Below are 16,490 nucleotides of genomic sequence, written 5' to 3' on the forward strand. Positions count from 1 at the left end.
AGGTGCCGCGACACGGGACAGGTAATCTATAAACGCACATTTACACATTACATACACACGAGGCGGCGGGCTCGGCCTGCTCCCAAGAGATTTCGTGCTGAAATTGATCGGGAATCGGCTTGTGGTGTATAGGCAGCCAACAGATCTCTCTCTAATCATATTCGATTAGAGAGAGATTTGTCTGTTGGATGAATCTGCCCATCATCGATAGATGCATAGAAATACAGTTTACCTTCGGTATTGCCCTCTGTGGGCCAACAGATGTATTTACTTGAGTGCATAATTCATTTGGTTTTTAAGAGTTTCCAAAGCCACTAGTACCTCTACTGCAACAAAGGTGACAAATTAAAAACCATAGCAGTGTCCACCTATACCCTGCAAACCACCTCCTGTCCAATGCTGACACAAAGTGAAAATGCCCCAGTTGAATCCTGCCAAAGTGGAATTGATTGGTCCATGTGCTGTGTGCTGCTCATTGTGGAATTAGAGGCGCTAGTATGGTTGAGGTGACCTCATACGGAAGTTCTGGTAACGCGATTGGTTGCGGTTTCAACAGCTCTCCAATGACACCATCTAGAAATGTTAGGTTTCAGATCGGTGGTAACATAGAAGGTTCTGGCTGTATTCTGAGCCTGTGGGTAAAAATTTACTTTTTTTTTTTTTGTAATGTATGACAAATTTTGTTTTTCATAGTACGGTAATCCTTTCAGCATCGCTGATGCCACACTTATTTCTCCCACTCGTTGTGCTGTTTACGACTAGAGAGAGTGAATGGGAATCAAATAATGTAACCGTTAATGCAAATGTATGCTGATTTTATTGTTGTGATTGATCAGAAATGATAGGGTTCAGCAGTGAAGGGAAAAATCCATAGAATGCGTGTTGTCAGTTGGTACCATTAACCGTACCCAATCTGATCAATCCTACAGTTGATCATTTAGAAAAGATTGTACGGTTAATGGGCACCTTCAGGGAAACACACTCACGCACGCTAATGAGCCTTGTTAACCATTTCAGCCCGCGGGGATTTTTCACCTTATGCATCAGAGCAATTTTCACCTCCCATTCATTCATGAATAACTTTATCACTATTTATCACAATTAATTGATAAATATCATGTTTTTCCCGCCACTAATTAGGCTTTCTTTGGGTGGTACATTTTGCTAAGAATAATTTTTTTATAAATGCATTGTAACAGGAGTAGTAAGAAAGAAATGGAAAAAATTCATGATTTCTCAGTTTTCGGCCATTACAGCTTTAAAATAATCCACGCTACCATAATTAAAACCTATGTATTTTATTTCCCCGTTTGTCTCGGTTATGACGTCTCGGTTATGACACCATTTAAATTTGTCCCTATCACAATGTATGGCGCCAATATTTTATTTGGAAATAAAGGTGCATTTTTTTCCATTTTGCGTCCTTTACTATTTACAAGCTTATAATTTAAAACCTGTTCGTAGTATACCCCCTTCAAATGCATATTTAAAAAGTTTAGACCCTTAGGTAACTATTTGTGTTTTTTTTTTATTATTATTGTAATTTTTTTTCCCATTAAAACATTTATTTTGGGTAATATTTTGGTGTGGTAAATAAACCATTTTAATTTTTTATGTTCTATGTGTATATATTATATGTGTAAATTGTAATGTAAAAAATATGTAGATGTAGTTTTTACTATTTGGCCACAAGATGGCCACCTTGAATTTTTTTTTCCTCCTTGTGCTTCTCGCTAAGCAGAAGCACAAGGGGATGCGGAAATTTTTCCGTGCAGAAAGACTGAAGCCTCTTGTAAGAGCTCTTTGGTTTTTCTGTGGGGGACATGGATCGGTGATCGGGAACCATGCCCGTCCACTGATCCCAGGGCTACCTGGAGACACCACGGGGGCGCGATCGCGCCGAAGCGCGGCACCACAGTAGAGCAGCCACCCGGACGTGAGCTTCACATCCGGGCGGCAGAAATAGTTACGCTGGTTGAGTACCGCTAGAAGTGAACGGGCGCGGTGTCTGGCTGACCCCAGGTGACGGCACGTTGCTGTTTGCCTCCAGTCCCTTGCGACCTCTCCATGCTTCTTACCCCTTTTCCTCCCTCTCCAAGGCTCGGTCTCTCCCTCTGAACTTTCCTCCTCCTGTTCCTCTCTTCTGGGCACCCATGACACATCCATCGCCACATCATCATCACCTTCATCACTTAATTTCAAGCTCACAGTAGGCTACTGCAGCATGGACATTACACTTTGTGGTGACCTGGAGACTGTGGGTGTCTGCCTTTCTCCTGTACTTCATCTGATGCCAACAATTGTACAACAATTTTGTCCATCAATGCCTGGGGAAATAGCTCCTCTGGGCAATTTGATTCATTTGGAAGGGTTGCTATGGTTGTGGTGGTGTGATTGACCACAGCAGAGGAGGAGGAGGGTGCAGGAACAATGGCAGCAGAAGAGGTAGATGAGGTGGAGTGCTGAGTGGGCCAGTCAACCACCTCCTCTGTGTTTTGTTAGTTAATCCTTTTTTTTCACTGCATAAGATTACATAAGTTATGACCACAGGATGACGCACCACCATGACCCCCAGTACCTCTATGCTTTGGTCTGCCTCGGCCTGTCATGTTTGTTAGGGCTCTTTACCACGAGCAGTTTATAGGCATTGAAGACTCACAACTGCTGCCTGGTAACTGCTCATTGAACGCACAGTTCAGCCTCCTGTGGAAATGAGCCCTTAGAGTGAATACCCAGCCAAGGGGTATTGTCACAATTGTAATTTATTATTTTTTGGCACACAGAGATCACCTACAGTAGAGTCACACAGGTGTTGGTGACTCTGTAACAGTCGGTACGCATTGATCACACAGCTGGCATGGCAGTGACCAGCTAAGGGGGTTAGTCACAAATGTCCTTTATTTATTTTGGTACATAGATCACCTAGAACATACAGTATGTTCACACAGGTGTTAAAGTGAACCGAGCATCATTTTTAACACCCAGGGTGGGTGTGGTTTATTAAAAAAAAAAAACTTATTGTACCTAATTTTTTTACATCTAAGGGTTAAAATAGCCACTTTGTCCATCCGTAAAGGACTGAGCAGGTGATGGTGGAAGGCAGATAAGAAATCGCCTCATTAGACTTAATTGACCACAAACAAACCCCCATTGTACTTCAAACAGAAAACTTCAGTTACAGTTGAAGAATTTCACACCTAGCCTGAATAATGCCAGTGGTAAAATAGCAGGGGGTTGAGCTTCTGAACAATGGCAGCTCTTGCAGCTATTTGAAGCCAGGAGCTGCTTGGATCCCTTTAAAGTGACTGTAAAGGTGCATACACACGCCTGACTGCAGGCAACGACGGGTCTGTCGTCACCTCCCGCTGGGTGAGCGTTCCAGCGACAGTCCGGCTTGTGTACAGTCTGTCTGCAGACTGATGCGGCTGTTTCTGAGCGATCCGCCCGACAAACCGCATATCTCTCACTGTCACTCTATCTACAGCAGTACCTCTCCCTACACGAACATAGAATAAAAATGGCTGTTGGGATTGTACCGGGTGGTGATCATATCTGATTGATTGGCCGTCCTGTCCCACCTGAGTTCAGGGTGAAGGGTCCAAAAATGGCAGTATGAGAAAGTATAGAGTGGGGGTGAACGGCCCGCATTGTTCCTGCTACTGGCGAGCACACAGTAGTGCATGTTCACCAGCGATTGTGTTGTTCTATCCCTACTAATGAATTTTACCCCCCACCGGTTTGCTTAAAGGGGTTCTGTGGAGTCCTGCAATAAACAAAAACAGACACTTACCTACCTGCTTCTATCAGCCCCCTGTAGCTGTCATGTCCCATGCTGTCCTTTTCCGATCACTCGTTCCCCGCCGCCAGTCCCGGTCTAATTACGCATGTCACACGTCTGGCCGGCTATGGCCGCGTGCGTGCTCCCGCTTGCGTCTCTGGGAGCTTACTGCGCAGGCGCAGTACAAGAAAACCTCGTATTGCGCCTCTCGGAGACGCGAGCGGGAGCGTGCATTATTGTTAGACGAATAATTGACTGGTGCCTGCGGTGGGGAACGAGTGATCGGAGGAGGACGGCGTGGGACATGACCGCTACAGGGGACTGATAGAAGCCCAGGTAAGTATCTGTTTTTGTTTATTGCAGGACTCCACAGAACCTCTGTAACTTTTTCCGGACTGACATACTTGGAATTTACATCCTGTTGGTGGCTGTCCGGCTCTGACAGGCTGTAGATTCCAACTATTCAACGCTGCACACTCTCACTGTTCTTGCCGCTGTTCTGTTGCTGCTCCACCTAGGGCTGCTCACCACGGAATAATCACAAGTAACCAATAATCAATCAAAGATTCAAATTGGCTCTAATTGCCCCAGCTGAGCAGGTAGGTGCGGCGGGGTTAATTACCCCTAATGCCACTCTCCACCCAGTGTTTCAACGAGCTCGCAAGTGTCCTGATGGACGTGTCATCAGGACGCTTGTGAGCTCGTTGAAACGCTGGGTGGAGAGCGGCATTAGAGGTAATTAACCCCGCCGCACCTACCTGCTCAGCTGGGGCAATTAGAGCTAATTTGAATCACGAGTAACCACCATGGTTACTTGTGATTATTCCGTGGTGAGCAGCCCTACTCCCACCTACTCAGCTGTTACAGTGACAGCAGAGCTTCCGCATCTCGGACAGGTGATTACTGTGAGCCAATTACGGGGCACAATAGGGAAAGGATGACACTGGTCCTTAAAGGGACTCTGAGCAGACCCTTTAAAAGCAAATCTGAACTTACCTGGGGCTTCCTCCAGCCCCCTGTAGCCTGCGAGGTCCCATCAGTGCGGTGACTTCAGGAAATATCGTGCGTAACCTGTCCATGCACCCAACTCGATCACATGCCTGTAGCCGTAAGCGTCCTGCACATGCGCGTTTCTGAAAAACTGAACCGTGCAGGATGCTTGCGGTGATGGGCACGTGATTGTTTCGGGTATGCGGACCACGTACAGGACCCAGAGGACACTGAGAAACCTCTGTCTACGGGGTGGTGGAGGAAGCTGCAGGGAAGTTCAGATTTGAGCTTAACCCTCATGGCGGTTTATTAAAATCCGCCAGGGGGCAGCACAGCCGGTTTTTTTTTTGTGGTTTTTTTCATGTCGCAAGACAAGGTCTCGCTACATACATGATAGCCAAAGAACGGGATCTCCTGGAGGGCTTCCCCCGTCACCATGGCAACGGGCGGGATGACGTCACAGACGTCGTGATGTCAAAGGGGACTCTGATCCACCCCCTCAGCGCTGCCTGGCACTGATTGGCCAGGCAGCGCACGGGGTCTTGGGGGGAAGGGGGGGGGGGGTGGTGGTGATCGGATTGCACACGCAGCTAGCAAAGTGCTAGCTGCGTGTAGCAAAAAAAAAAATATGCAAATCGGCCCAGCGGGGCCTAAGCGGTGCCTTCCGGCGGCATCGCCCGAGCTCAGCTCGAGCTTATCCACAGGAAGGTTAAAGGGTCTGTTCAGGGTCCCTTTATGGGGCTAGAATCGCCCATTCCCGAAAGGGTTAAGGACCCTTTCACTCAGAGCATTACTTGGTTCACACACAAGGTGTCATGTTATTAGTTTTGTGTGTGATTCTATGGCTGGGTTCACACATAAAAGGTGCACATTTATGGTCCAGTCCTGTCGGCTGTGCATGTGTTTCTATAGGTGTGTTCACACATAAAAGGTTTACATTTCTGGTGCAGTCAGGCAAAACTGAGGCAAAACTAATAGGAAAGGACAGTATTGTAATGAAATGTAACTGAAGTGTGCAGATTTATGTGTGAACCAAGCTTTAGAGATAGATGCAAAAATCTAGCATCACTACAGATGTCATTAAGGCAGGGCCGGTGCTATCATAGAGGCAAAGGGGGCCCCAGATCCTGTAGGGCACCCAACTTAACTGTTGCCCCTTAGGGGCCCTGCAGAGTCTTCAACAGAACCATGGAGTGCTCAGGAGCCCTGGAGGAAATTTGACTGCAACAAAGGGTCCTTACTGCCACTTTTTGGTTGGGGGGGGAGGGGGGGGTCTACTAGGGGGCCCACTGTTACTAGAACTGGCCCTGCATTAAGGCATCCATTGACAAATGACTGATCAGCTGATCTAAACCCCTGCTGCTTTTCTATGCTTCCCTCTTGTCCACCATTCACCACAGAGTAAAATGTACCAGTATGTTGGCACAGCGATCATTACTAAAACTATCACCTAAAATGATCACTCATGACAGGTTTTATTATTATTACATAGCCAGCTAGACACAGTCCACAGTGACCATCCAAAACCATAAACTTTATGCAGATGTACATGAAGCAGTGACTAAGCAGTGGCAGTGCAGTAAGATAAGCTTCCATTGAAAGTACTTATGAGCTAAGGACATAGCCCACATCTGGATATCTCGTTGATGCCTCTCTGCTATTCTCCTCCCATGTGATAAACATCACTGGCTCCTAAAACAATGTGCTCCAGGTGAGGCTCGAACTCACAACCTCGGCATTGCTCACTAGTTACTGTCATATAAGTACCGCGCGCTAACCGATTGCGCCACTGGAGCAGCTGTGGTAGTGATGGATGAGCACATTTCTTACAATTCAGCTGCAACTCCTGTCATTATGTGCTCAGTAGGTGGCGTTCTCTGCAGTAAAAAGCACCGCATGAACGCTTCATATACATAAACTCAACCAAAAGTCGTTCAACATCAAACTATGTTCTCTCCATGCACGAAGTGGGATAACAGCATTTAGCCAATATAAAAGGGATTGATATGCGCGTTGCTACCAATAGATGGCGCCGTTGCAATGATGTATTCAGAAGTCAAAGTTTAGAACGTTACAGAATGCCATCAAACGCTGACTGTAACTGTAGCCCAAACGTCTGTCATTTAATAGGTAACTGTGTTTCTGACACGTGCTCCAGGATTTTGAGAATGATGAGAGAGGCAGACCCTTCGACCTCAAGGTGGTGCAATCCAACCAAGTAAAGCTCAGGTGTTCTGCAGTAGAAGGGGCAAGTACCTTGGATATGGGATGTGGCTGCTCTGTGTCGCTGATATACTAAAGTTATGTGCATATTGTAGAGTTCCTTTAGCTGAAATGATTGTGTTATTGCTTCTGCAAACAGTTAAGTGTATATGACATGTCCCCAGGGCCGGCCTTAGGTTTCACAACGCCCTGAGCGAAACCGGATTTTGTTGCCCCCCCCCCCATAAGTAGCATAGTTGTCCCCATATAGGTAGCATAGTTGCCGCCAGTGTAGGTAGTATAGTTGCCCCATATAGGTAGCATAGCTGCCCTCAGTGTAGCTAGTACAGTTTCCCCTAGTGTAGTAGCATGTTTTCCCCCAGTGTAGGTAGTTTGCCCCCAGCAGTGTAGGTAGCTTGCCCCCAGCGTAGGTAGCTTGCCCCCAGCATAGGTAGCTTGCCCCCAGCGTAGGTAGCTTGCCCCAGTATGCCCCCAGCGTAGGTAGCTTGCCCCAGTATGCCCCCAGCGTAGGTAGCTTGCCCCAGTATGCCCCCAACGTAGGTAGCTTGCACCAGTATGACCCCAGCGTAGGTAGCTTGCCCCCAGCGTAGGTAGCTTGCCCCAGTATACCCCCAGCATAGGTAGCTTGCCCCAGTATGCCCCCAGTGTAGGTAGCTTGCCCCAGTATGCCCCCAGCGTAGGTAGCTTGCCCCAGTATGCCCCCAGCGTAGGTAGCTTGCCCCCAGTGTAGGTAGCTTGCCCCCAGCATAGGTAGCTTGCCCCAGTATGCCCCCAGCATAGGTAGCTTGCCCCAGTATGCCCCCAGCGTAGGTAGCTTGCCCCAGTATGCCCCCAGCGTAGGCAGCTTGCCCCAGTATGCCCCCAGCGTAGGTAGCTTGCCCCCAGCGTAGGTAGCTTGCCCCAGTATACCCCCAGCATAGGTAGCTTGCCCCAGTATACCCCCAGCATAGGTAGCTTGCCCCAGTATGCTACCACTGTAGGTAGCTTGCCCCAGTATGCCCCCAGCGTAGGTAGCTTGCCCCCAGCATAGGTAGCTTGCCCCAGTATGCCCCCAGCGTAGGTAGCTTGCCCCTGTATGCCCCCAGCGTAGGTAGCTTGCCCCAGTATGCCCCTAGCGTAGGTAGCTTGCCCCAGTATGCCCCCAGCGTAGGTAGCTTGCCCCAGTATGCCCCCAACATAGGTAGCTTGCCCCCAGCGTAGGTAGCTTGCCCCAGTATACCCCCAGCATAGGTAGCTTGCCCCCAGCGTAGGTAGCTTGCCCCAGTATGCCCCCAGCGTAGGTAGCTTGCCCCAGTATGCCCCCAGCGTAGGTAGCTTGCCCCAGTATGCCCCCAGCGTAAGTAGCTTGCCCCCAGCGTAGGTAGCTTGCCCCAGTATGCCCCCAGCATAGGTAGCTTGCCCCAGTATGCCTCCAGCGTAGGTAGCTTGCCCCAGTATGCCCCCAGCGTAGGCAGCTTGCCCCAGTATGCCCCCAGCGTAGGTAGCTTGCCCCAGTATACCCCCAGCATAGGTAGCTTGCCCCAGTATGCTACCACTGTAGGTAGCTTGCCCCAGTATGCCCCCCAGCGTAGGTAGCTTGCCCCCAGCGTAGGTAGCTTGCCCCAGTATGCCCCCAGCGTAGGTAGCTTGCCCCTGTATGCCCCCAGCGTAGGTAGCTTGCCCCAGTATGCCCTCAGCGTAGGTAGCTTGCCCCTGTATGCCCCCAGCGTAGGTAGCTTGCCCCAGTATGCCCCCAGCGTAGGTAGCTTGCCCCAGTATGCCCCCAGCGTAGGTAGCTTGCCCCTGTTTTCCCCTTAGCGTAGGTAGCTTGCCCCTGTATGCCCCCAGCGTAGGTAGCTTGCCCCTGTATGCCCCCAGCGTAGGTAGCTTGCCCCTGTATGCCCCCAGCATAGGTAGCTTGCCCCAGTATGCCCCCAGCGTAGGTAGCTTGCCCCAGTATGCCCCCAGCGTAGGTAGCTTGCCCCCAGCGTAGGTAGCTTGCCCCAGTATACCCCCAGCATAGGTAGCTTGCCCCAGTATACCCCCAGCATAGGTAGCTTGCCCCAGTATGCTACCACTGTAGGTAGCTTGCCCCAGTATGCCCCCAGCGTAGGTAGCTTGCCCCCAGCATAGGTAGCTTGCCCCAGTATGCCCCCAGCGTAGGTAGCTTGCCCCTGTATGCCCCCAGCGTAGGTAGCTTGCCCCAGTATGCCCCCAGCGTAGGTAGCTTGCCCCAGTATGCCCCTAGCGTAGGTAGCTTGCCCCAGTATGCCCCCAGCGTAGGTAGCTTGCCCCAGTATGCCCCCAACGTAGGTAGCTTGCCCCAGTATACCCCCAGCATAGGTAGCTTGCCCCAGTATGCCCCCAGTGTAGGTAGCTTGCCCCAGTATGCCCCCAGCGTAGGTAGCTTGCCCCAGTATGCCCCCAGCGTAGGTAGCTTGCCCCAGTATGCCCCCAGCGTAGGTAACTTGCCCCCAGCGTAGGTAGCTTGCCCCAGTATGCCCCCAGCATAGGTAGCTTGCCCCAGTATGCCTCCAGCGTAGGTAGCTTGCCCCAGTATGCCCCCAGCGTAGGCAGCTTGCCCCAGTATGCCCCCAGCGTAGGTAGCTTGCCCCAGTATACCCCCAGCATAGGTAGCTTGCCCCAGTATGCTACCACTGTAGGTAGCTTGCCCCAGTATGCCCCCCAGCGTAGGTAGCTTGCCCCCAGCGTAGGTAGCTTGCCCCAGTATGCCCCCAGCGTAGGTAGCTTGCCCCTGTATGCCCCCAGCGTAGGTAGCTTGCCCCAGTATGCCCCCAGCGTAGGTAGCTTGCCCCAGTATGCCCTCAGCGTAGGTAGCTTGCCCCAGTATGCCCTCAGCGTAGGTAGCTTGCCCCTGTATGCCCCCAGCGTAGGTAGCTTGCCCCTGTATGCCCCCAGCGTAGGTAGCTTGCCCCAGTATGCCCCCAGCGTAGGTAGCTTGCCCCAGTATGCCCCCAGCGTAGGTAGCTTGCCCCTGTATGCCCCCAGCGTAGGTAGCTTGCCCCTGTATGCCCCCAGCGTAGGTAGCTTGCCCCTGTATGCCCCCAGCGTAGGTAGCTTGCCCCTGTATGCCCCCAGCGTAGGTAGCTTGCCCCAGTATGCCCCCAGCGTAGGTAGCTTGCCCTAGTATGCCCCCAGCGTAGGTAGCTTGCCCCTGTATGCCCCCAGCATAGGTAGCTTGCCCCAGTATGCCCCCAGCGTAGGTAGCTTGCCCCTGTATGCCCCCAGCGTAGGTAGCTTGCCCCCAGCGTAGGTAGCTTGCCCCAGTATGCCCCCAGTGTAAGTAGCTTGCCCCCAGCGTAGGTAGCTTGCCCCAGTATGCCCCCTCCTTTATGTGGCAGCGGGCCGGGCAGAGACTGACTCACCTGACATCCAGCTCCAGCGCCGACGTCACTCTTCTCTCCCTGCTCCATCTGTAGTTAGAGCAGGCTACAAGAAAATGGCCGCCGTTTGTCTGCATTTGTGGACGTCAGCGGCCATTTTCTTGTAGTCCTGCTCTAAAGACAGACTGAGAGGACACCGGGAGACAGCGGGGCGGCGAGGGGCGGCGAGGGGCGACAGGGCACATGCGCCCTTGAGAGCACGGCGCCCTGAGCGACCGCACAGGTCGCTCATAGCAAAGGCCGGCCCTGATGATGTCCCCCAAACATTTCTTGGCCTACCTACAAGGCGTACGAGAGGATTTGCCGCCGGGAGACTTAGGCGCAGGATACAGACTTATCCTGCTGCTGCACAAGTTCCCGGTAACGTTAATTACTATTCCCCCTCCAGGCCGACATATATAGTGGGTAATGATGTAATTTGGCTTCCAGCTGTTGCTGGAGGCTGAATTACAGTGTTTTAAAATAGAGTGACCAGATTTTTGTAGGCTCAACCTGGGACGGGGTGAATTGCCGAAAAATAGGGGGTGCGGCGCGCGCAGCGAGGCATAAGAAATCAGTGTTTACGCCGTGATGTGGTCAAACGTGGATTCACATCATAGGTGTGCAGAAACTGTGTGATGCTATTTAATAGTATGTCATAACCGCAAAGCAGCAAACACAGCCAACTATGACCATTAAATAATAAACGCAATGGGCAACATTTCAGCACAAAATAATCGCATTGCGGGCAAACATGTCAGCATAAAATAAACGCAATGGGGGCAAACATGTCAGTACAAAATAAACGCACTGCGGGCAAATATGTCAGTACAAAATAAACGCACTGCGGGCAAACATGTCAGTACAAAATAAACGCACTGCGGGCAAACATGTCAGTACAAGATAAACGCACTGCGGGCAAACATGTCAGTACAAGATAAACGCACTGCGGGCAAACATGTCAGTACAAGATAAACGCACTGCGGGCAAACATGTCAGTACAAGATAAACGCACTGCGGGCAAACATGTCAGTACAAAATACACGCAATGCGGCCAAACATGTCAGTACAAGATAAACGCACTGCGGGCAAACATGTCAGTACAAGATAAACGCACTGCGGGCAAACATGTCAGTACAAGATAAACGCACTGCGGGCAAACATGTCAGTACAAAATACACGCAATGCGGCCAAACACTTCACCTGCAAGAAAAGGCATTTACTCACCTGGCAGAAGACGTCCCCTCACGCAGCCGGCCTCTGGTGTGTGCAGCTCCCCCTGGCCTGGACGATGTTCAATCTCCCGCTCAGCCTCTCACAGGCAGAGCAGGGCTACGGCAAGATGGTGTCCGGAGGCGGAGTCCTGTACTGGAGACAAATAGTCTCCAATACAGGGCTCCGCCTCCGGACGCCATCTTCCCGTAGCCCTACTCTGCCTGTGCCTGCCGGAGAACATTGCAGGCTGGAGCGGGACTGCGGGGAATGAACTAGCGCAGCGTCTAGTAGACGCTGCGGCTAGTTCATTGTACGGTGGCCAGAGTCCCGAGGCCGGGACGTCCCGCTGCTAAAAGCGGGACGTTTCCCGGGACCTCATGCAGCCTGGGACAGCGCCCCCCGAAGGCGGGACGCGTCCCGGGTAAAGCGGGACGTATGGTCACCGTATTTAAAAGTAACTTCAGCTCCGTCTTCTGACGGCGCCAAAGTTACTCACTGTGCGCTGCTATAGCCGTAATTCTTATTACGGTCTATGGTGGCACCAGCTGCTCCCAAGTCTCCTGTGCTGGATTGCCATAGTTTCGACCTAGAAGTGATCTGGCCAGATAAGTCACCCACTATATACAGATTTGCAGCATTTTCCCACGTGCAAAACTGCGCAGGGATACGCTGACTCTCTTCAGGGACTTGTTGTCCAGATTGCACTTTGGTGCACATCTGGATGACTTGCTGCAGAACTCTGGAATGGCAAGGCTTAGTGATTGGGGATGGACGGTAAGTTTTTAAGGTTCGATAATTTTATTGAATCAGAAAAGAATCGTTGCCGCCACATGGCTGCACAACCTTTTTTTTTTTTATAGATTTCAATCCAAAGTCACTGGAGATTACACATGCTGGAAAATCTGGGTCACCAAGGCTTGATCGGGTGTGCGGTGCTAATGACGTTTAATATAATGACAATCGATGGACCTGACAGACCCCTGGCTGGTCCACCTACTCAAGTGTCCCTAACCGCCATGACCAATATTTTTAAGTCTCAACTATCTGCCGGCACAACTCCTGGCCCGGCCGCCTCCAGGGTCCACTGTCACCGGGAGCGCCGGTACCCAGTGACATTGGCGCATGTGTGATGTCATACGCGTCAAGCCATGTGGTACCGGCCCTCTCTGTGATGCCGAACACTGGAGAAGGCCAAGAGTTTAAAACACTGAGCACAAGATCGGAGGGGGGGGGGGGGAGGAGGCAGGGCAAATCATTGGGCAGTGTCTGGGCAGGCAATAGATCCCTGTCTGATCAGATCTGGTCAGAGAGGGATCTATCTAATGGTCGATCTGGCCATACAATGAGTGATGTATGGCAAGCTTTAGTATATCAAAAAGTTTGTGTTGGTTTTAACCACTTGCCGACCGCACGCTTATACCGTGCGTCGGCAAAGTGGCAGCTGCAGGACCAGCGACGCAGTACTGCGTCGCCAGCTGCAGGCTGATTAATCAGGAAGCAGCCGCTCGCGCGAGCGACTGCTTCCTGTCAATTCACGGCGGGGGGCTCCGTGAATAGCCTGCGGGCCGCCGATGGCGGCTCGCAGGCTAAATGTAAACACAAGCGGAAATAATCCGCTTTGTTTACATTGTATGGCGCTGCTGCGCAGCAGAGCCGTAAGGCAGATCGGCGATCCCCGGCCAATCAGCGGCCGGGGATCGCCGCCATGTGACAGGGGACGTCCTGTCACTGGCTGCACAGGACGGATAGCGTCCTGTGCAGCCCGGATCACCGGGGGGAGAGGTAGGAGAGGGAGGGGGGTGAATGTCGCCGCGGAGGGGGGCTTTGAGGTGCCCAACCCCCGCAACATGCCTGCACGCAGGAGCGATCAGACCCCCCCTGCACATCATCCCCATAGGGGGGAAAAAAGGGGGGCGATCTGATCGCTCTGCGTGCCCGCTGATCTGTGCTGGGGGCTGCAGAGCCCACCCAGCACAGATCACAACAAACAGCGCTGGTCCTTAAGGGGGGGGTAAAGGGTGGGTCCTCAAGTGGTTAAAGTGAGTGTAAAGGCAGGAAAAAAAAGTCAGATACTTACCTATGGAGAGGGAAGGTCCACTGGGACCTGTAGAGGACCTATAGATTCTTCCCTGACCTCTCTAGCTCCCCTCATTCATAGGCAAACACAAGGGGGGGGGGGGGGGGGATTACAGCTGCCCAGAATCCATTAGACCAGGGCCAGTGCAGTGTCTGGGGAAAGGCACAAGTTGAGACACCAGAATATCTGCAGGTATCCTGCAGCTCACAGCACTGCCTCTGGGGAACTTAACAGAGTCAGGTATGAGCTCAGCCCTGTGCCCCTGCTGTGTGAGTGCTTCACTTTCCGCTTCATTACCAGTGTCGGCTGTCCTCATTATTATCTGTATACAAACTGCTCCTGATCGATCCCGTTTTCGGTCAGACTGGAAATTGCATTATGTGTACCCAGCATGATGTCCTACCATATTATTATAATGTATAGTGCGTGGCTGAAGAAGACCTTTCAGGAATCCCGTCCTTGAAAATCTTGGGTTTGCCCGTCATTCCAGCATTGTCACCCTTGTTGTGTGTACTCCACCAGTTGGTGGAATACTCGTGTTCCCGTGTACTTCCGAAGATGGTCGGCTCTTAAACGGGGGTGATGACGCTGGAATGAGGAGCACTAAAGAGGACAGTGAAGGCTCTATTGGATCCAGAGCATTCCCTGTCCGTAGTATCTGGCCTTTTTTTGGTTTTACACTCTTAAAGAGTCTCAGAGACGAATAATTATAATAAATTTATACATACCTCGGGCTTCCTCCAGCCCCATCCTCATGGATCGCCCCTACGCCGCCATCCTCAGCCTTCTCTATTGCCGGTACCGGGTCTCGTAACTTCGGCCAGACGCGGACAGTTTTATGCATGCACGGGAAATATCTCTGGCGCCTGCCTTACGCATCCGCCTGCGCAGTACACAGGGAACGCACTGCACTTGCGTCAGCTGGCCCTGACTGGCCGAAGTTACGGGACGTGGTACCGGAGATTGAGAAGACTGAGGATGGCGGCGTGGGCAGGCAGCAGTGAACAGTTTCAAGGCAGCAGCAAGCAGTTGTGATAGTTTGAGAGGCTTTTCACTGCCTATCAACTGCTCGTGGAAATGAGGTTGCTATTGAACATTATTTGCAGAATTAAATAGAATGCAGACTACTGGATTTCTAAGGCCTCTTTTCCATGAGCTGTTGATAGGCAGTGAAATGCCTCTCAAACTCTCACAACTGCTCACTGCTGCTTGGTAACTGCTCACTGCTGCCTGGTAACTGCTTGCTGAGCACACAGTTCAACAGTCCATGGAAAAGAGGCCTTAAAGGGGAGTACATTTGAAATCGGCGCCGGTAGACTTGGGCGCAGGATACAGCGGCATATGGCTGATCTTGCTTCTGCACAAGTCCGGGCCATTTTAATTACTATTTACCCTCCAGGCCGCCATAGATAGTGGGGGAATGAAATAATTCAGCTTCCAGCGATTGCTGAAGGCCGAATTATTGTGTTTTTTAACCGGTTCAGCGCCGCAGTGCCGAAAATCTCATGCATCCGAGCAACGTTCACCTCCCATTCATTCGCCTATAACTTTATTGCTACTTATCACAATGAATTGATCTATATCTTGTTTTTTCCGCCACTAATTAGGCTTTCTTTGGGTACTACATTTTGCTAAGAATTATTTTTTTCTAAATCCATTTTAACAGGAAGATTAAGAAAGAAATGAAAAAAATTTATTATTTCTCAGTTTTTGGCCATTATAGTTTGAAATTAATATACGCTACCGTAATTAAAACCCATGTATTTTATTTGCCCATCTGTCCCGTTAATTACACCATTTAAACGATGTCCCTATCACAATTTATGGTGCCGATATTTCATTTAGAAATAAAGGTGCATTTTTTCAATTTGCGTCCATCACTATTTATAAGCTTATAATTTTAAATAATATAATAACATACTCTCTTGACATGTATATTTAAAAAGTTTAGACCCTTGGGTAACTATTTATGTTGTTTTTTTTTTTTTTAATTGTATTTTTTTTATTTTATTTTTTAATAAAAAATGTATGTGGGTAATTTTTGGTGTGGGAGGGAAACTGCTTATTTTACATGTAAAATAAGCAAATTCTTTAATTAAAAATGTATGTGGGTGCAGTTTACTATTTGGCCACAAGATGGCCATGTGAGAAAAGTCCTGGATGCGAACGATCTCGCATCCAGGAACCAAATTTCAGAGGAGTTGTTTCCTGGGGGCAGAAATACCACGCTCTCTGGAGAGAAAGCGTCGGTATTTCTGCGGGGAAGTTAGATCGGTGAATGGGAATTATATTCCCATTCACTGATCGGGGGGCTAGCGGCGGGTGCGTGCGCACCACGCATTGAAAGCAGCAGTGCCTTTCTGGACGAGAAAGCTCGTCCAGAAAGGCCGAACTGGTTAAGCAACCTCGGCTCCGTCTTCTGATGGAGCCGACGTTACTCACTGAGCGCTGCAATAGGAGTGATTCCTTTTGTAGTCTATGGAGGCGCCGGCTGCGCCCAAATCTAGCAGCGCTGAAAAGCACTGCTCCGCTTAAAGGGAACCTGTAGTGAGTAAAATTATTTAAAATAAACACATGACGTAGCTGCAAATGAATATTACGTACTAACCTCACCGTCAGTTCCTCTCAGAGGCTCACCATTTTCTTCCTACAGTGATCCCTTCCAGTTCTGACAATATTTTGTCAGAACTGAAATATACCAGTTGCTGTCAGTTATATATCAGCAGCTGTCAGTTACAACTGAATGTGCAAGGTAATGTCCATGTTTCCATATGGCTCAAGTAGGCGATATTACAGTTTAACAGTGTGCTGACCAGGAAGCTGTTATGGGGTAATGGCCATTTTC

The 16,490-nt window shown here is 50.4% G+C and overlaps 1 non-coding gene across 1 annotated transcript; it reads right to left on the bottom strand.

Moving 5' to 3' along the window:
- Window positions 1-6,471: 6,471 nt before the first annotated feature.
- Window positions 6,472-6,564, bottom strand: TRNAI-UAU (transfer RNA isoleucine (anticodon UAU)). The gene is given in 2 exon segments: window positions 6,472-6,507; window positions 6,527-6,564. It is a non-coding gene; the product is annotated as a tRNA-Ile (tRNA).
- Window positions 6,565-16,490: the final 9,926 nt, after the last annotated feature.

This window comes from Hyperolius riggenbachi, chromosome 3, assembly GCF_040937935.1.
Source record: "Hyperolius riggenbachi isolate aHypRig1 chromosome 3, aHypRig1.pri, whole genome shotgun sequence".
Lineage (NCBI taxonomy): Eukaryota > Metazoa > Chordata > Amphibia > Anura > Hyperoliidae > Hyperolius > Hyperolius riggenbachi.